Below are 22,582 nucleotides of genomic sequence, written 5' to 3' on the forward strand. Positions count from 1 at the left end.
ACATCCACACCAAAGACTTGAATCCTGCAGTATTTTCTTTATATTAGTAAAACGGGCAGATACTGAGTTGTAAGATTAACTAAAAACCCTAAAGAGAAGGGAGGGAAGCTGTGAGTCGCAGCAGCTAGTTCTCAATAAAGAAGGGGGGAGAAGTGAGTCACAGCAGCTAGGTTTTTGTAGTGAAAAGGAGAAGCAGTGAGTCACAGCAGCTGGGTCTCCGCAGAGAAGGGGAATTAGTGAATCAGCCGCTAGGTCTCTGTAGAGAAGTGGGTGAAGTAGTGAGTATAAGCAGCTATGTCTTTATAGAGAAGGGAGGGGAAGTAGTGAGTCATAGTAGCTAGGTCTCTGTAGAGAAGGTGTGAAGCAGTGAGTCACAAGAGCTGGGTCTTTATAGAGAAGGGAGGGGAAGTAGTGAGTCACAGCAGCTGGGCCTATATAGAAAAGAGTGGCGAAGCAGTGAGTCACTGCAGCTAGGTCTCTGTAGAGACTGCAGTGACGAGAACTGTTAGTAAAAGAAGACAATAAGTCAACTAACTTTCTTTCAATACTGAACACACTGTAAGTGTGGGCAGATGGTGCAGAGGCCGACCGATAATGCAGTGGAAATTTGGGATGTAAATGCACAGTAAAAAATGACCTGCACTACTGCATGTCAATTATGAATCGGACACATAAGAGATCATTCTTCTGGAGCAGTGATGGCGAACCTTTTAGAGACCGAGTGCCCAAACTACAACCAAGTCCGACTTATTTATCACAAAGGGCCAACGCAGAAATTTTATTTGTGATTTATACTCCCTGCTCTGTCACAGCTTTCATTCATATTAGCCCCCTGAGGACACCAATTATGCAGAAGCTAGAAGAAATTTGGATGATCATTGTAGCTTCCCTCCAGTGTCCATAAACAAGAAGAATTGTCAGGGCCGGAGCAGGAGCTACAATGCTAATGCAGATCTGTAGTCCTGTCACTTTAAAATAGCTCTGTACACAGCAAGTCCTGGGCTGTTTGGGTCTGTAGGAAGATACCTGGAGTCATCTCTGGTGATGACCTGGGTGCCCATAGAAAGGGCTCTGAGTGCCACCTCTGGCACCCGTGCCATAGGTTCGCCACCACTGTTCTAGAGTTTTGCATTAATAAACATTTCTTGTGACAGCACCCCATGTGGCTCAGCGTGGTATTGTATATTACATTTTAGGTGGTAGAACATGTGAAATCTATGATGTTTCAGAGTATAACAGTTTATGTTTTGCCTCATTTCACACAACTATGTTTCACTCCTGGTATTATGCAGTTCACTGAAATAGTGTTTAGTATGTATTATATGCCCCAGGACCGGGCTTACAGTGTAATAACATTTTAAGCAATAAAAAATTGCCTTATTGAACCTTGAAAATATATATACATTTATTTGTAGCTATTCCGGTAACATGGATGAGCGCTGATATTATCTCTGATGACTCCTGGTTCTAGTACTCTGTAGTTGCACATTGGCACCACAAAAAGCCACTGTTAAAGGAAATCTACCATCAAAATCCATCATGATACACAAGAGACTCTTATAGATCCGGACACCATGACTGTGGGAATCTTCTTCTTATATTTGATATCCATGTCCTCCTTCCTTCTGAAATCAACTTTTAAGATTATGCTAATGAGTCTTAGGGGCTACCCTAACCCCTCTGTTTTACCGATATTTAAACGGTGTCACCTTTCCCCTGTTCTTTCAGCGCTGAAAATACAGCAATCAGTAAACAATACACAAGTGCCGAGGGAGCAGGAGGGAAGGTGAAATGGTGTCAGAGGAATCTTGGAGAACAGTTCTGCTCTGATAATCTCCCCATTGTTTCCATGTCCCACTTTGGAAAATATCTTGGATATTTCCAAGATTACTACAGTTGGGCCTTATTCGGACAGCTGTTAGATAGCTGGGGGCCATAATATGGTTGCATGATTTGCATGACCAGATTGTGGCCCCCATAGACTATGGCTCCTGGTGATGGTGCGGTGAGAAAACAGTGGGGCACATTTACTAAGAACGGTGCAGTCTATTTTGTGCAGTTTGCCTGTGCAGAGTTCAGAGGGCGCCAGATTCAGGATTTCTGGCGCTCCCTGCACTGCCCCAATAAAGTGCACAGCTTTTTTTGTTTTTGTGCACCTTTAACATAGGTTGTTAGTTGGACCGTGCGACACATTTCTGTGAGACTTTGCATGATAAATGTGTCGCACGGTCCGACTGAGCACCGGAACGCCCATTTCAGTGCACAAATGTGGCGCAGACGCAGAAAATCAATAGCTCATATTTATTATTAAACACATTTTTTTTTTAAAAATCTTTCATTTAAAAAAGTAGCTGGTACCTTGCCAACAGACTCGGCACTCCCATGTATCGGCTGTTGTACACTGGAAGAGGAGAGGGCCGCATTGTGTTCCCATCATTTACAACCCACAGAGCTGGATCATAAGTTCCAAAGTCTAATTGATGTTTATCTAAAGTAAAGGCTAGCCTACCGGCTCCAATCCACAGAAGAAATACTGAACTACATCATATAATAAAATACTGCTGGCTGTGATAGGAAAGTCTGAGATGACAAAGCAATCAGAAGGAGGGGAAGACGTCTACTGGGAACATGTGAGTATCAGGACTGGACTTAGGGAAGAATCGTCTGAGCCCTGTAAAAAAAAAAAAAAATGTTTGCTCTCTATTTTTGTCATGTGACCTGCCAGGTTTGAAGACCCCCCCCCCCCCCAGCCACTCATCTCAGGGGAAAAAAGTGACTCTTTTCAGCTAACTTTCATATGACTTGGAAGGTGAATGTAATCAAAAAAGAGGAAGTTCTAAAAAGGACATATCATACTCTACCTAAGTGGACTGGGAGTTTAAAGGGTTAAAACTTATTAAGGGATCTGAAGTTATCTTATGTTATAAGCACAGACGTGTTGTGGAATGGGTTGGAGTAGGTGTTTTTTAATTTCCCGGCTGAACTTTAACATATTGGTGTCTCCTTGTCCTACTGCTTTGCACTTTGGTTATTTGTTTATAATTCTAAAATGTAATCTTTATTAGTTAACTTGGGAAAAACTTAACTCTCTTAGTAGCTTTAGCTCAATGGCCTGACTATGTAAAGGGCATGTAATGTTCTGAGCACAGAGATGGTAGTGTAGGTCGCCCCATTGATCTTCCATTGGGAAGCATAGATTTAATTTTTGAAAACCTTTTCTAATTTTTTTGAAAATTGTTCTCAGCTGATGTTGCTCTAATTGTTCTGTTATTTAGTATACAACCAGTAGTGGAAGCCAATGGCCACCCAAACTGCTTGCTAAATTTTATACTGAAAAGGGTTTTCACCCATGAAATCATTGTACACCTGTTCCTGCTCTCAATGCACGTGATGGTCCTCCAAAGGTCCTGAAACTACAGACAAAGCAGACAGAAGGGACACATTTATTTTCCATTGCCTATCAGCTTTTTTAAGCTCTTTTCAAAGATTCAAACAAAGTGAATTAGGAAAGATTTGATTTGGTGTCTGAAAAATGCCAGATTTGTATTGAATCTTTGAACCAACAAATCTGGTTCATCTCTATGGGGCACATTTACTTACCCGTCCTGTGCGCTATTCCTGATCTGGACTGTCAGACGATCCTGCATTGTGGCGTGATTCGCTCTGGTCCGCCGGAGTTCACCTTCTTCTTCCTGGTGCTTGTAAGTGCTTGGTATTGTGACACAATTTGACTTGTTAAATCCCTTGCGTAGTCCGAATCCGTTGGATCGTCCTTCAGCCACACCCCCGATTTGTGTTGCGGGATTGCGACACAATCTGATCGTGTGCTCCAAAAAACCCTTCTAAACGCTCAACACAATCGACGATAGTGCGGACCGCGGATCCTTATTAAATGAGCCCCCAATGTGTGTGCGCTGCCCATCGAGATCCTTACATTTTATGCCACAAGAAACGTGCAAGTGCAAGTGTCTGGGCAACGTTGACAAGACTCACGTTATGAGATATTTAACTGGGCCAGAGCCTTCCCTAACAGCAAATGTTGTGCATTGTTCCATATGTAGTGATCAGTAGCTACCAAAAATGGCCCAGAATAGGATGACTTTGGAAGTTGTATCAGGATTGTGAGCCATGCGGAAAGCTTCTAGAACTGGCCTCCAAGCATCAGACCTGGATAATGGAAAACGGTGCCCTGGGGTTGTTAACCTTGTGGATAAGGTGATTTGGGCTCCATTTCTTACCTGAGCCAAGATGACCACAGAAAGCGGTGGAGGCAGTGTTATGAACTAGGCTACATTCTGCTGAAAAGTATTACATCTCTGCTTCGTGAACATTATTTTGACATATACTGTATTTTCTGTATAAGAGACTTAAAGGGAACCTGTTATCAGGTTTTCACCATTAAACAGGTTTCCACAGAAGTCTTCTCACTGTTTCCCATTCAGTTTTTATGATGAAAATCAATGGCTCATATCTTTTATTAAACCAATGAAAAAAAAAGTAGCTGGTACCTTGCCAGCAGACTCAGCACTCCCATGTACCGGGAAGAGGAGATGGCTGCAGTGTGGTATTCCCATCGTTTACAACCCACAGAGCTGGATCATAGGTCCCAAAGTCTAACTGGTGCTTATCTAAAGTAAAGGCTAGCCTACCGGCTCCAATCCACAGAGGAAATACTGCACTGCATCACATATTGTAATAATAAAAAATTCTGCTCTCTATGATGGGAAAGTCTGAAGTGACATAGTGCTGCCACAGAGCTATTAGAAGGTGGAGAAGTCGTCTATAGGGAACATGTGACTACCAGGACCAGACTTTAAAAATAATGTAAGAATCTGCCGAGCCCGATAAAAAATTTGCTCTATTTTTGTTATGTGAACAGCCAGGTTTGAAGAAGCCCCTTCCAGCTACTCATCTCAGGGAAAAAAAAGTGATTTTTTTTTCAGCTCATTTCCATATGACTTTGGATGTGAATGTAGGAGTCTTAACAATGAAAAGAGGAAATTCTAAAAAGGACATATCATACTCTACCTAAGGGGACTGGGAGTTTAAAGGGTTAAAACTTATTTAGGGATCTGAAGTTATCTTATGTTATAAGCACAGACGTGTTGTGGAATCCACACTGTGATGGGTTGGAGAAGGTGTTTTTCACGCTTTTTTTTTTTCCGGCTGAACTTTAACTCAAGATCATATTGGTGCCACCTTGTCCTAGTTTTTAGCACTTTGGTTATTTGTATAATTCTGAAATGTGATCTGTTCACTGTAGTATAAGTTAACTTGGGAGAAACTCGACTTTTTTTTTTTTTTTTTTAGTAGCTTTAGCTCAATGGCCTGACTATGTAAAGGGCATGTAATGTTCTGAGCACAGAGATGGTAGTGTAGGTCGCCGCATTGATCTTCCATTGGGCAGCATAGATTTAATTTGGGAAAACCTTTTTTAAATTTTCAAAAATTGTTCTCAGCTAATGTTCTTCTAATTGTTCTGGAAATCGGTATACAGGAAGTCCCCGCTTTACGTACAAGATAAGAACAGACCTACAGAACCTAAGTTGAATTTGTATGTAAGTCGGAACAATATATTTTACAATTATAACTCCAGCAAAATATTTTTTTGTTCTCTGCTGTGACAATTGGATTTTTAAAATGTTTGGTTTTCATAAGAACCAGGATTAACAATAAAGCTTAACTACAGACACCTTTTGGTAACTGTTACAGATGTTTATTGTGGCCTGGGGATAAAGTACAGTAAATTACCAACATCCAGAGGTCTGTTTGTAACTAGGGGTCATCTGTAAGTCGAATGTACTTAAGTATACTGCCTGTATAACAAGTAGTGGATTTTAATATTGATGGTTTGGATGGAAGCCCATGGCTACCCAAACCACCTGCCAAATTTTATACTGAGAAGGGCTTTCAGGCAAGAAATCCTTGTACACCTTTTCTTGCTCATAAGGGCCGCCGATAGGGCAGTACAACTGGTACTGCCCTATGGGGCCCGGACTCTAAGACACTAGGGGGGGGGGCCCGGGGGCCCGGCCGGTGGGCCGCAGACTGTGCGGTCTGCAGGGGCGGACTGGCCATTGTACCCACCGGGAATTTTCCCGGTGGGCCGGTCGGTCCTGGGCCGGTCCGGAGCTTCTCCGGGGCCGGCCCGCACTCCCTCCCTACAACTTTTGATTTAATCTATAGTACCTGCATCGTACGATCGTACGATGCAGGTACTATTAATTAGTACACAGACGCAGCGCAGCACCGCTGCTTCTGCGTCTGTGTATACATTCAGCTACACAGGTCGCGCAATTGACTTCATTGCGCGACCTGTGTAGTGTGGAGGAGGCTGACTTACCAGCTGTCAGCTGTCCAGTCGCCTGCCTCCGTGTAGCTCCGCGGCTTGGTGTAAGAGGCGCGGAGCAGTGACGTCACTATCCCGCGCCTCTGCACCAAGCCGCCGAAGACCGAGGGAAGACGGGAAGAAACCTGCTCCAAAGAGGTGAGTATTATGTGTTTTTTGTTTTTTTTTTAATTATAGAATGGGGGGCTTTATTGTATATCGGGAAGGGGGGGATTCATTATATGGCAGGGGGCACTATTCTATATCTGGGACTGGCAGGGGGAATTAATTATATGGCAGGGGGGCATTTTTCTATATCTGGGGTTGGCAGGGGGCATTAATTTTATGCCTAGCCATGGGGCATTATTCTATATCTAGGGCTGGCAGGGGGGCATTAATTATATGGTGGGGGACATTATTCTATATCTGGGGCTGGCAGGGGGCATTAATTATATGTCTGGGGCGGGGGGGGGGGGCATTAGTCCATATCTAGGGCTGGCAGGGGGCATTAATTATATGTCTGAGGCGGGCAGGGGGCATTATTATATGTCTGGGGCGGGCAGGGGGCATTAATTATATGGCGGGGGGCATTATTGTATATCTGGGGCTGACAGCGGGCATTAACTATATGTCTGGGGCGGGGGGCATTATTCTATATCTAAGGCTGGCAGGGGGCATTAATTATATGGCGGGGGCATTAATGTTTATCTGGGCCTGGCAGGGGGCATTTATTATATGTCTGAGGCGGGCAGGGGGCATTATTGTATATCTGGGGCTGGCAGGGGGCATTAATTATACGTCTGGGGTAGGGGTGGGGGGATTATTCTATATCTGGGGCTGGCAGGGGGCATTAATTATATGTGTGGGGCGGGCAGGGGGTATAATTTCTATGTCTGGGGTAGGTTGGGGGCATAAATTCTATGTCTGGGGTAGGCTGGGGCCATTAATTATATGTCTGGGGTAGGGGTGTTACATTATGGGGCACTATTTGTGTGGTACTAATATTTCAGGGGGCTCTATTACAGTATTTGTGGCACAGTATAGGTTATAGCAGAAGAAGGGACAATGGGAAAGTGCAGAACATAAGACGTCTGTGTGGTAAACTCTGCAGGAAAGCTGTGTACCTGGAGGAAGAGACAAGGAGATGGTGGAACTAATGGAGAAGATGAGGAACAAGTACAATCCGAGGAAACGTCACCTGATGTCTCTGGATGTAATAGGTGAGGATCTCGTGTGTTTTCTGTAGCTGTATATGATAAATACTGATTTTTTTCATGTTCGCTTCTGTGTATATATGTAGTATTATAGTAGCTATATTCCTGTACATAGGGGGCAGTATTATAGTAGTTATATTCCTGTACATAGGGGGCAGTATTATAGTAGTTATATTCCTGTACATAGGGGCAGTATTATAGTAGTTATATTCCTGTACATAGGGAGCAGTATTATAGTAGTTATATTCTTGTACATAGGGGGCAGTATTATAGTAGTTATATTCCTGTACATAGGGGGCAGTATTATAGTAGTTATATTCCTGTACATAGGGGGCAGTATTATAGTAGTTATATTCTTGTACATAGGGGGCAGTATTATAGTAGTTATATTCCTGTACATAGGGGGCAGTATTATAGTAGTTATATTCCTGTACATAGGGGGCAGTATTATAGTAGTTATATTCCTGTACATAGGGGGCAGTATTATAGTAGTTATATTCTTGTACATAGGGGCAGTATTATAGTAGTTATATTCCTGTACATAGGGGCAGTATTATAGTAGTTATATTCTTGTACATAGGGGGCAGTATTATAGTAGTTATATTCTTGTACATAGGGGGCAGTATTATAGTAGTTATATTCCTGTACATAGGGGACAGTATTATAGTAGTTATATTCTTGTACATAGGGGACAGTATTATAGTAGTTATATTCTTGTACATAGGGGGCAGTATTATAGTAGTTATATCCCTGTACATAGGGGGCAGTATTATAGTAGTTATATTCCTGTACATAGGGGCAGTATTATAGTAGTTATATAGTAATTGGCTTGTATATGGGAGAAGGTATTGTAGTAGTTTTATTTTGTATATAGAAGGCAGGATTGAATGTGTTATTGTAGCATTATTCTTGTACATAGGAGGCAGTATCAATATATTATTTCTCTGAATTGTACATGTATGGCACAGGGGAAAGCTATTTAAAGCTTATCGGGTTGTGTGTTTGCATCATTTACTAATCGACAGGTCACATTCTTTGCTCATTAGATTCACTTACTAGCAAAAGATGTTATTGTTTTGCATTAAGGCCATCTACCAACAATTTGTCTGTTATAACCCCACCCACTTTATCTGACCACACCCACTTGTTTTGACTCCGCCCGTTAAATGGGGCCACTTTTATATTTTTTTCCAGGGCCATTTTAAATTCCCAGTCCGCCCCTGACCAGAAGAGTGTGCCTTGTCGTAGCAACAGGCCTCAAACCCTGTTTGTGAAAGGTCACTGCGGGGGGCAGGAGGCTTGTTCGGTTTTGGGGTGTGTTGGGGCCCAGACACTTTTGCTGTATGGGGCCCCGAATTTCCTGATGGCTGCCCTGCTCATAATACACATGATGGTCCTGAAACCGCAGACTGAAAGCAGCAGAAGTGACACGTCCTCCTTTCCCCAAGAAGCTGATTCTAGTTCTATATGTAGGAAGTGACACCAGACTTGTAGGGGTATAATATTCATACAGCCCTGGGCTCAGGGTGGTCTTACTCCAACCCCCTCTAAAACACGTTTTTTGTTAATGAAAAGCTCCCAATACAAACTTCATTTTCCGTTGCCCATCAGTCTTGTTAAGATCTTTTCAAGATTAGTCTGAAGTGAATTAGGAAATATTTGATTGTGTCTAAAAAATGTATCGAATCTTTGAACCAACAAATAGATTCGTTCAAGGAAACCGGTGCCCTGGGCTTGTTAACCATGTGGATAAGGTGATTTGGGCTCCATTTCTTACCGGGTCCAATATGACCACAGAAAGCGCGTCCATGGATGCAGTGCTATGATCTTGGCTACATTCTGCTGAAAAGTATGACATCTCTGCTTCTTGTACATGTTTTTCTGACTTGTACCATATTTTCTGTAAAAAAAAAAAAAAAAAAGATTTAAAGGGAACCTGTTATCAGGTTTTCACCATTAAACAGGTTTCCACAGAAGTCTTCTCACTGTTTCCCATTCAGTTTTTATGATAAAATTCAATGGCTCATATCTTTTATTAAACCAATGAAAAAAAAAAGTAGCTGGTACCTTGCCAGCAGACTCAGCACTCCCATGTACCGGGAAGAGGAGATGTCTGCATTGTGGTATTCCCATCGTTTACAACCCACAGAGCTGGATAATAATAATATCATAATAATTCTTTATTTATGTAGCGCCTACAGATTATACAGCGCTACACAAAGCATGGCAAACTGGTCCCTGTCCCCAATGGGGCTCACAATCTAAACAACCTAACGGTATGTTTTGGAGTGTGGGAGGAAACCGGAGGACCTGGAGGAAACCCACACAATCACGGAGGGAACACACAAACTCTTTGTAGATGTTGACCTGGGTGGGATTAGAACCCAGGACCCCAGCGCTGCAAGGCAGAAGTGCTACCCACTCAGACACCGTCCCGCCCTATCATGAGTTCTAAGTCTTATTGGTGCTTATTAGAGATGAGCGAACATACTCGTCCGAGCTTGATGCTCGTTCGAGCATTAGCGTACTCGAAACTGCTCGTTGCTCGGACGAATACTTCGCCCGCTCGAGAAAATGGCAGCTCCCGCCGTTTTGCTTTTTGGCGGCCAGAAACAGAGCCAATCACAAGCCAGGAGACTCTGCACTCCACCCAGCATGACGTGGTACCCTTACACGTCGATAGCAGTGGTTGGCTGGCCAGATCAGGTGACCCTGGGATAGACTAGCCGCTGGCCGCGCTGCTCGGATCATTCTGTGTCTGGATGCCGCTAGGGAGAGAGCTGCTGCTGGTCAGGGACAGCGTTAGGGTGTTCTATTAGAATAGTGTTAGGCAGGAGTGATTCAACAAGAACCCAACAGCCCTTCTTAGGGCTACAATAACGTTATACTTTTTTTTTTTTTGTTTGCTTGTGGCTGGGCTTGCTGGCACTAGTAGTGCAGCTAGTACCATATTGTGAGGAATTTGCAGGGGGACTTGCTACTGTTGTGTTTAGCTCTTAGTGACACACATATCCACCTCAAACACCAAAGTGGGAAAATTTATTAGGGGTTGGATTTCAATTAGGCACAGTCTGCCATTTCCTTTTTATTTTACGTTTATTTTTTCATAACTCAGCGTCATCTCATCAGTGTGCTTTCATACTTGGCTAGAAAATAGCCAAAGGAGAATCCAAACGGCTTACTTAAGCCTACAATAGCGTTATATATATTTTATTTCTGGTTGATCTGCTGGTGGCTGTCCTTGCTGCAGTGCATATACTAGCCAATTGTGAGGAATTTGGAGTGAGACTTGCGACCGCTGTGTTTAGCGCTTAGTGACGCACATATCCATCGCAAAGACCGAAGTGGAAAAATTTATTAGGGGTTGGATTTCAATTAGGCACAGTCTGCCATTTCCTTTTTATTTTCCTTTTATTTTTTCATAACTCAGCGTCATCTCATCAGTGTGCTTTCATACTTGGCTAGAAAATAGCCAAAGGAGAATCCAAACGGCTTACTTACGCCTACAATAGCGTTATATATATTTTATTTCTGGTTGATCTGCTGGTGGCTGTCCTTGCTGCAGTGCATATACTAGCCAATTGTGAGGAATTTGGAGTGAGACTTGCGACCGCTGTGTTTAGCGCTTAGTGACGCACATATCCATCGCAAAGACCGAAGTGGGAAAATTTATTAGGGGTTGGATTTCAATTAGGCACAGTCTGCCATTTCCTTTTTATTTTACGTTTATTTCTTCATAACTCAGCGTCATCTCATCAGTGTGCTTTCATACTTGGCTAGAAAATAGCCATAGCAATAGGATAGCATTGTTTGGTTTTAAAAACTAAAAAACACAAAAAAAAACTAAAAAACACAAAAAAACACAAAAAAAAGTAAAAAAAAAAATTAAAGTTATATAACTTTCATTTTCAAAATGTTTAACCCGAGGGCTAGGGGTAGAGGACGAGGACGAGGGCAGGGACGTGGGCGTCCATCTACTGCAGGGGTCAGAGGCCGTGGTCCTGGGTGGGGTGAGACACCACCTGCTGATGAGGGAGCAGGGGAACGCCGCAGAGCTACACTCCCTAGGTTCATCATGTCTCAAGTTACTGGGACTCGTGGTAGAGCACTGTTGAGGCCAGAACAGTGCGAACAGGTGATGTCGTGGATTGCCGACAATGCTTCGAGCAATTTGTCCACCAGTCAGTCTTCCACGCAGTCCACCCATGTCACCGAAATCGGCACTCCTCCAGCTCCTGCACCTCAGCCTCCTCCCCCCCAGTCTGCCCCCTCCCAGGAAAATTTGGCATTTGAACCGGCATACTCTGAGGAACTGTTTTCTGGACCCTTCCCACAGTCACAAACCACTTGTCCGGTTGCTGCTGAGCAATTTTCCGATGCCCAGGTTTTCCACCAGTCGCAGTCTGTGGGTGATGATGACCTTCTTGACGTAGTGGAAGAAGTGTGTAAAGAGGTGTCCGACGATGAGGAGACACGGTTGTCAGACAGTGGTGAAGTTGTTGTCAGGGCAGGAAGTCCGAGGGGGGAGCAGACTGAGGGATCGGAGGATGATGAGGTGACAGACCCAAGCTGGGTTGAGAGGCCGGGTGAACACAGTGCTTCTGAGACGGAGGAGAGTCCTATAGCAGAACAGGTTGGAAGAGGCAGTGGTGGGGCCAGACGGAGAGGCAGGGCCAGAGCAGGTGCATCAGCGCCAAATGTGTCACGTAGTGAAGCTCCCGTGGCGAGGGCTAGATTTTCAGAAGTCTGGAGGTTCTTTAAGGAAACACCGGAGGACCGACGGACTGTGGTGTGCAACCTTTGCCAAACCAGGATCAGCAGGGGTTCCACCACTACTAGCTTAACTACCACCAGTATGCGCAGGCATATGAATGCTAAACACCCGAATCAGTGGCACCAAGCCCGTTCACCTCCGGCCGTGCACACCACTGCTCCTTCCCCTGTGTCAGCTGATAGTCAGCCCCCTGCCCAGGACCCTGGCACAAAAACCCCATCGTCGCCTCCACGATCCTCCACAGCATCCACCAGCGTTCAGCTCTCCATACCCCAGACGCTGGAGAGGAAAAGAAAATATAGTGCAACCCACCCGCACGCCCAAGCCCTTACTGTCCACATCTCCAGATTGCTTAGCCTGGAGATGCTGCCCTATAGGCTAGTAGAGACCGAGGCCTTTCGCAACCTCATGGCGGCGGCCGCCCCTCGGTATTCGGTCCCCAGCCGCCACTACTTTTCCCGATGTGCCGTCCCAGCCCTGCACCAGCACATGTAAGACAACATCATCCGTGCCCTGACCAACGCCGTTTCCGACAAGGTCCACCTGACCACGGACACGTGGACGAGTGCTGCCGGGCAGGGCCACTATATATCGCTGACGGCACATTGGGTTAACTTGGTGCAGGCTGGGACCGAGTCTGACCCTGGGGCTGGTCATATACTGCCGATGCCGAGGATTGCGGGGCCTACCTCGGTCCAGGTCTCAAAGGCCTACTATGCCTCCTCCTCCTCCCACCCCTCCTCCACCGAACTACCATCCGTGGGCATGGCGCCATCAGTCGGTAGCTCTAGGCACAGCAGCAGCGCCGTCGCTAAGCGACAGCAGGCGGTGCTCAAACTGCTGAGCCTAGGCGATAAAAGGCACACCGCCCAAGAGCTATTACAGGGCATTCCACATCAAAGTTGTTAACTTTGTCGCCACCCTGCTGTGTTATCCACAAAATATACTGGGAAACTTTTATGATTAACCGATATTATTTCAGCGCTTCTTGCGCATCTGTTTACATTCCCCTCACCCGCCATATCCCAAACTTATAAGAACGCTACTACACTTGATCTTATACAAAAGGTTCTTAGAAGTGCTGTTTGGGGAGTAGCCTAGAGACAGGGGCTTGGATTGGCGAAAGCTCGCCTGGCAGCGGAGCGCCAGCTCCATGCCAAGATCCAACTAACATAGTTTTAACTGCAGCACCTTTAATCTACTACTAGTTCACTGCCTCCATACATGGTCCCCTTATCAAACGAGCTGTGTCAGGCAGAATTTTGGGTTGTTTTCATGGCTTCCACATCAAACTTGTTAACTTTGTCGCCACCCTGCTGTGTAATCCCCAAAATATACTGGCAAACTTTTATCATTTACCGATATTATTTCAGCGCTTCTTGCGCATCTGTTTACATTCCCCTCACCCGCCATATCCCAAACTTATAAGAACGCTACTACACTTGATCTTATACAAAAGGTTCTTAGAAGTGCTGTTTGGGGAGTAGCCGAGAGACAGGGGCTTGGATTGGCGAAAGCTCGCCTGGCAGCGGAGCGCCAGCTCCATGCCAAGATCCAACTAACATAGTTTTAACTGCAGCACCTTTAATCTACTACTAGTTCACTGCCTCCATACATGTTCCCCTTATCAAACGAGCTGTGTCAGGCAGAATTTTGGGTTGTTTTCATGGCTTCCATGTTAACTTTGTCGCCAACCCTGCTGTGTAATCCACAAAATATACTGGCAAACTTTTATCATGTACCGATATTATTTGAGCGCTTCTTGCTCACCTCCTTTGGTTCCTCTCTGCCACCCATTGGTTTGAAGCCTGAGTCCATTTAGGGTATGTCGCCATGACACTCTCTAGCCTGCTGCCGCTGCCTCTGCATGCCGTCCCCTATAGTGTCAGGGTCAATTATTGCATGTTTTAGATGCTATCTAGCTTCATTCTGTCACTCTGTCATGGCCATGCTGTTGCCCATAATTTTGGCATAATGGTGCGATTAAGCAGCCTCAGAGGCCCCTGCTGTTTCCTGTCCATTTCCGTGGTGTTTCCATCCTTTTCTGAGGTTCCCAGGTGTTTGGCCATGCTTCCCTGTGCAGAGCCTTGGTCCCCTTGAAAAATGCTCGAGTCTCCCATTGACTTCAATGGGGCTCGTTATTCGAGACGAGCACTCGAGCATCGGGAAAAGTTCGTCTCGAATAACGAGTACCCGAGCATTTTAGTGCTCGCTCATCTCTAGTGCTTATCCAAAGTTAAGGCTATCCTACCTGTTCCAATGCCTTTCAGAGCAATTATAATGGAAGATGGTAGTTGTGAGATAAAAGAAAACTCCTGTGTATTTCCGAGGTTGCACATACGCAGGGGGCTCACTGAGGCCGAGATTTTGTAAGTGGGAGGCTACAGCAGACATAGTGCCATACATTTATCATCTGGCCAGAGCAGCAGATATTCCCAATTGCCAACCTGATAAAGTTAGTAACTAACACTGGGATTGCTAAAGTGTTTTCAATGCATGTGAGTATGACTTTATGGTGGTATTGTCAATAAGTACTTACCATATATGGCGCAATTTGACTTGAATCTATATCCACTGCTGTTTTCTGTGAAGTGGGTATATAGAACAGTAGTTCTATTTTTTTTCAAGTACATCAGATTTTCATGCATCTAAATGGGATTTCAGGACTGATTTTCCAAAAGATGTAGTGTAGTAGATGTTTCTGAAAAAAAATCTGTCCTAGACATCATACACCAGGGTAAGACCGTCAGACAGCAGGTGTATTGTATACTGGCTGTACTATATGTGACTATGTGTATACCACCTAGGTCAGTGATGGCGAACCTTTTAGAGACCGAGTGCCCAAACTACAACCAGGACCCACTTATTTAACGCAAAGTGCTAACACAGAAATTTAATTTGAGATTTATACTCCCTGCTCTGTCACTACTTTCATTCATATCAGCCCCCTGAGGACACCAATAAAGCAGAAAATAGAAGAAATTTGGATGATCATTGTAGCTTCCCTCCAGGGTCCCATAAACAGGAAGAATTGTCAGGGCCGGAGCAGGAGCTACAATGATAATCCTGATCTGTCCACACATTCCCACTCCTCCAGTAGTCCCAGGTAGCTCTGTCACTTTAAGATAGCTATGTGCACAGCAAGTCCTGGGCTGTCTGGGACTGCAGAAGATACCTGGAGTCATCTCTGGTGATGGCCTGGGTGCCCACAGAGAGGGCTCCGAGTGCCACCTTTGGCACCCATGCCATATGTTCGCCACCACTGACCTAGGTGATGTGTCCTCGGACAAATTTCAGGCCTTGGTGCCTGGATTACAGGACATAACACCACGCCTTATCTAAGAAAACGGTTGGTTTAAGGGCGATAGAGTACAATACAGTTGGTAGCTATGTATGTGTACTTAAAGGAAACCTACCACTGGTAATGGTAGGTATTAGCTGTAAACACCGGGCACCAGCTCAGGGTGAGCTGGTGCCAGAGCTTACCTTTGCTAGTGTTTTAAACCGGTTTAAACACATTTTGATGAACAGACCCGAAGCAGCTTCGGCGTTGCGCGCGGCCGTGCACGCGTGCGCCTCCATAGGAAGTGCCGGGGGCGTCAAGCTACCTCGGGTCTGTTCATCAAAATGTGTTTAAAACGCGATATAGCGGTTTAAAACACTAGCATCCTGAGCTGGTGCCTGGTGTTTACAGCTAATACCATTAGCAGTGGTAGGTTTCCTTTAATCCAACACCAACTCGAATTCCAATAGCTAGGACCGTGGGTGGTTTGTCTCCCTTAAACTGCACAAAGCCCAGCACTGCATCCAAAGTGCACTTTATATTTTCCGCACATCCAGATTGTAGTGTACGTGGACCTTCTGGAGGCTGTGCACTACTAGCCGGGCCCAGCCTATATCCCTATCCGGTCCAGCAGCAGCCTTCCCTCCATCAATGAAATGTCTACAGACTCCTCCCCTCATTTATTAAATGTCCGCAGCAACCTCCCTTCACTATTGAAATGCCCAGCAGCAGCGTCCACCCATTAATTAAATGCCCACAGCAGAGCAGCAGTAGCTCTTTATAGACAAATTCCTTTTTTTTTTGTTAAAGCTAGGGCATAGGAAGCTAAAAGAAGAGCAGATCCCACCAGAGGGGCACACACCAGTATGTCAGAGTACTTGGTTTACAATCCTTCATCCTGGTGCTAGATGTCCTTTAATGAAGTATATTACTATTATCGCCTGCTCTATTAACTTATGAAAGTAAAAAAATTGCTTAAAAAAATGTTGTGGCGCTTTAAGAGCAAAAGTCATGTGGAACCTCATAGATATATCCGGAGTCAATGTAAATTTACAGTCCTTCTATTTGCTAATTCACATTCAGGGCAGACAACACTGTGCTTCATATCTGCCAGGCTTCAGAACTTCAGACTTCCAGACATAGGTGTTATCTGCTGCAGCAAAACCAGCTCTAAACCCTCTCTTGGCATGTTTTTTTTTGCACAGGGGGAGTCTTCTGCAGATAACAGTAGTATCTATTTAACCAGCTATTGCTTTACTGCCGCATCTTACTACATATGGGATAATAACTGTCTGGGTAAGTAAAGTTTATTCCCAAACCCAGAGACAATATTCTTTGTATAGCGACCAGGGTAGTTGGCATTTCACCAGCCATGGGACCCAATCTAAGGGGATATATCGGCTCAGACAACGGGAGCAGTAAGTGATAAAGGTGGTATGAAAAATGTTACTTCCCTGGACTAAGTTGCTTTAGAGAACTGTGAAAATCAAATTACAGCGTTCTTCTGTGCATTAGTCCTAAATGATGATATCCTGGTGTACATTAGGTAAGTCTTGTGGTGTGGCTGCTAGTCAGTGGTGGACTGAGTGTCCCATGGGCCCTGCGCTGTTCACACAACTAGAGCCCCCCCTGCATCCAAACCAACATGTGCCCAGATGTTAGGATTTAAGTGCTACTCTATACACTCTATATCAGTGCTGGCGAACCTATGGCACGGGTGCCAGAGATGGCACTCGGAGCCCTCTATATGGGCACCCAGGGTAGAGTTTGCCAGACAGGACTCAAGGCCTCTTGCAGTCCCAAACAGCCCAGGACCCTAGAAGGAAGCTACAATGATAATCCAAACTTCTTCTCCTCCTTTCTATTGTATTGGTGTCCTCAGGTGCCTATACAATTTAAACCTGTGAAAGAGCAAGGAGTAAGAAGTTACTGCTTAAATTGTCACATTGGCACTTTGCGAATAATATGTGCGATTTGGTTGTAGTTTGGGCACTGGGTATCTAAAAGGTTTGCCATCACTGCTCTATATCCTCTATATCAGTGGTTCTCAACCTGTGGGTCGCGACCCCGGCGGGGGTTGAACGACCAAAACACAGGGGTCGCCTAAAGCCTTCGGAGCCAAAATTTTATTGCATTTTTTTGGCACAAATATAATATTCTTGTACATGGTTTGGGGTCACCACAACATGAGGAACTGTATTGCGGGGTCACAGCATTAGAAAGGTTGAGAACCACTGGTCTATATCCATAATATTTCTTTACAGAATGTCCAGAGCAGAGAACAAACACCATTTTCTTGTGGGCTTGGATTTTACGGCTTTCAATGTATGCTTCAAATAACATGTCTCCTTTATTCTTTGGGTCAGTACAATCACGGAGATAACAAATTTATATAGGTTTAATAATGTTTTCATATATTTAAAAAAAATTTGAAAACCTCCTATACAAAAAAAATAATTCTTCTTTTTCATTCTTCAGTGTATGGAGCTGTGGGTGATTTTTTGCGAGATGAGATGACATTTTCAATGCTACCATTTTGAGAACTGTACAGCCTTTTGATCACTTTTATTACATTTTTTATATGTTACTTCAATTATGATGTAAAACGCCAGGAATTATTGTTATTATATTTTGATAAAGCAGAGAATGTGTACCGTATATACTCGTGTATAAGGCGAGTTTTTCAGCACAAAAAATGTGCTGAAAAACGTCACCTCGGCTTATACACGAGTCTATAAAAAAAATAAACTTATATACTCACCCTCTGATGCTCGGCCCGGCTCGTCTTCTTTCTTCCGCGTGGCTCCTCTTCTTTCTTCTTTAACTGCCGGCATGGAGGTGGCCAGGTTTTCTTCCAGCAGGCGCCATCATAGTATGCGCCGGGCGGCCGGAAGATAACATGGCCACCTCCATGCCGGAAGTTATCTTCCGGCCGCACGGCGCATACTATGATGGCGCCTGCTGGAAGAAAACCTGGCCGCGTCCATGCCGGCAGTTAAAGAAGAAAGAAGAGGAGCCACGTGGTAGAGCGAAGACGAGCCGGGCCAGCATCGGAGGGTGAGTATATAAGTTTATTTTTTTAAACTGCTGCAGGGGGGGGGGGGGGGGCAGGCTGTATACTACTTGGGACTGGCTGACTGTATACTAATGGGGGCTGGCTGTCTGTATACTAATGGGGGCTGGCTGTCTGTATACTACATGGGGCAGGCTGGCTATATACTACTGGGGGCTTGCTGGCTATATAGTGGGGGGAGGGGGGTTGTGACCAATGCATGTCCCACCCTCGGCTTATACTTGAGTCAATAGTTTTTCCCAGTTTCCTTAGGTTTTCTGATTGATCCTACCATTTATTGCCATACTACATTATGGTAGTATATGGGAATTTTACTGATTTATGTATTACATTTAGAAAAGAGAGGGAAAGCGGATGTGCAAACAAGATAAATTTTATTATTTCATCAATATACAAAGATAAAAACATTTAAAAACCCAAAAAATGGGAAAAAGAACACAATGGTCTCTCCTCAGAGAAATATTTCATATATGTACAACCAACAATGGATAACAAGGCTGCTAAATATAAAGGTGTAAAAATATGCACAAAATCACATGTAATAAGGTGCAAAGTGCCTAGGCTGAATACATACAAAGGTTCTTGGACTATGTGCTGTGTGGTGTACAAGACAAGTAGAGACAGTGGGGGACATTTACTTACAGTGTCGGTGTCTGCATTGGCTTTGTTACCGACCTGCTGTCGGTAAGAAGACACACATTTAATATTGTGGAGCTGTGCAGAGACATTTCTGGCGCCGAGACCGTTTTCTGTCCCTGGGACAAAATCTGTCCCGAGCACCAGAAATGTGTCCAACAGTCCCTGCTAGACCAGTTTTCTTTTGGTCTACTTTCCGTCAGTTTACAGCGCCCAAAAAGGGTTGCAACACATATTAATTGTGTCTGAGTTTCCACTCCGCCAAAGCCACGCCCCTTTTCGGAGAAGAGTCGGAGCAGACGGAAAAAGGCATTTTTTCTGTCCCCGACAGCTAATAAATAGGTCGGAGAGCAGAACATGTGGTGAGAGAGCCACAAAACTGGCGGAAACGCCATAGTAAATGTCCCCCAGTGTCTCAATGCAAGGTGTTTACATATTATGAGATCAAAAAAACAAAACATAGATAAAGTGCTGCGTGCAAAAAAATAGCAGCTAGTGGTGTAGATACACAATTCAAGTAGATACAATAAAGCAGTACATCACATTATATTACCTAATGTAGAGCATGAAGAGGAGAGACCACAAACGCCCCACGTGTATCGCCCGTCTGGCGGGCTTCCTCAGGGGATAAGGAAAGGGAAATCAACCCAGCTATTTAAATCATCCAGTCCCGCCCCCCAGCGGTGTATGGATGTCCTACCATACCGCCCCTTTTAGTGTTAAAACGCATCAAAGTATGATTCATAGTTCATGGTGAGTCTAAAAAGGTACTGTATCAGAGGGTTTCCCCTGCCGATTTGTAAGTTTGTTAAGTTAATCTGATGTGTGAGCCAGGTGCGGCATAAACTACTTCCGGGTCAAGGAGGTCAGAGATCCTGAGTCAAGTATGCATGTGTTGCCAAGCAACGGGGACAGACCCCGTGCTAAGTTTGAAGGTCCGATCCGTACAACAGAAAAAAGGAAAAGACGGTGAGGTATATGCAAGCCATCACTGTGGCAGATATAACTCAGATGGAGTTGTAACGATCGAACAGAGTGTGTATATAAATGAACTATAGACGCATGATCGTAGCAAAGTCTAACACTTGCGCTGTCTAGAAGATACCAAGGCAGCGTAATGCATATAAAGCCAAACTGTATGTATAATCTGGAGTACAAAGATGACGGCGAGAGATCCAGATATGTGTCAATTGCGGCGGCGCACAGAGCTCTGGCAATCAACTGGGCGACACAATGTCCGCAATATCAAATTATGAATACATGCAATCTGTGGTATAGAGGTAGCAGAAAAAAAGAAAAATGTAAACAAAAAATGTAAACAAAAAATGTAAACCAAAAAAAAAAAAAAAATAAAAAAAAAAATAAAAAATTGAGCATGTGTCAATTTATAAATGCGAAAGTAAATTGAAGCGGCGCATAATACAAACAGAAAATAAGGAAATGTAAAAATGAAACGGCGCACAGTGCATATACATATGGTACGGCGCAAGATTCATATACATGTAATGCGGCGCAAATACAAATATGAATGATGCAAAGAAGGCAAAAATTGGCATACGTAAGAACACAATTATCGATATCTATCTAGTAAGTAGAGTGCAGACTGCAAATGCGGCATATCGCCTATTGGACTAATCTTTGCATGTATCTATATATACAATCAAAATGGTGTAAAAGAACCCAGTATTGGATGTCTGTCCATTAATTAAGGTACAGATTGGAATTGCGACATGTCGCCGATTAGACCTGTCGTTGTAGATAACTGCGTATGGAGTCCAAATAGTACGCGCTGGAAATACATCATCTGAGAATCATCGAAGTAGCATCGTGTATAAAGTATACCGCTATCCATACAGTCCTTAGATATATATACACATGAATATATGATGCAAGTCACTAAGGACAAACCAAGCAGCGCTACACAGTATATAGAAAGTAAGTAATCTAGTACAAGAACTATAGTGTGGGCAGTAGCAGGACCTAAAGGTAAGTATCACTAGTCTCAGGACGCTATCCTGGTATGGCAAGGACATCCACCACAAGGTGGGGTGAGGGGGAGAAGGAGAGTGGAAAAATATTCAACAATTATCAGCTAGTAATATAGTACACAATTATCAATTTTTATCCTTATTATATATCAAGGTCACCAAATGGATGAATATTAGGCAGCAAGAGATGGTAGCGGGCAGGAATGATGCATAACAGACTGTTATATGCAGCAGTACATTGATATAAGGGCTAAAGAAGAATGGGAGTCCAACTTGTGGGAGTATACAGACATTGATTAGAGCGAAGGGATCGGATCCAATAGCACCTGTGGGTGCATCGATAGCATATCTTGAAAGAGTATTGGTTATGGTCCCTCTATTAGAGCAGCAGACTGAATCTGAGAGTTAGGCAGATAAAAGTGATCTCATCATGCGTGCTGTGAAAGAAGGTTAACACCTATATAAAAAAAAAAAAAAAAAAGCAAAACGCAAATTAGTGATACAATGCAAGTGAGAGTGTTAGGGGGCCCAAATACAAACTAGACTTTAAGGGGTCCAGGACAGTGACCAAACCAGTGAGAGACTGGATAAAGAGCTAGAAATAGCTGAGTGAAATACACCAAAAAGGTGAAGAAATAAGGAATGCTGTGTCCAACCGATAAAAGAAGGGATAACCAAACAAGATAGAAATAAAGTGATAGAAAAGGCATATAGAAAATGGATTGGTGTTCCAACTATTTTTTATAATGACCTGTAAACAGTAGTTCTTCGTTCAGGCCTTGTGGAGCAACAGTATCCAAGATATAGATCCATCTTGATTCGCTTCGGAGAAGTTGTGGCACTAGGCTTCCACCTCGAACATTTTGTGAGATTTTTTCAAGACCCAAGACACGCAGATCCTGTGTTCGACATCTATGAAAATGGAGAAAATGGGCCGCTACTGAAGTGAGGGTCTTTCCTTTTTGTAGATCGGAAGCCGCTGTATTGATGGTGGACAGATGTTGTTGGCATCTCCTACGCAATTCTTGTGTGGTTTGACCCACATAGAGTTTTGGACAGGGACAGAGTAGTACATAGACCACTCCCTTGGTTTTACAATGTATGTAATCCCGAATTTTAAAGTTTCCATGATGCGTGGGGTCCTGAAATACAGAGGTTTGTATTATGTGTGGACATATCGAGCAGCCCCCGCATGGAGATGATCCTGTGAAACGGACTCCTCAGAGGACCGGCTCCTCAGAGGATTGTGTTGGATTTATATCAGAATCCTGGGCCTGGGCCGGTCT

The sequence above is a fragment of the Engystomops pustulosus genome, chromosome 11, assembly GCF_040894005.1.
Source record: "Engystomops pustulosus chromosome 11, aEngPut4.maternal, whole genome shotgun sequence".
Lineage (NCBI taxonomy): Eukaryota > Metazoa > Chordata > Amphibia > Anura > Leptodactylidae > Engystomops > Engystomops pustulosus.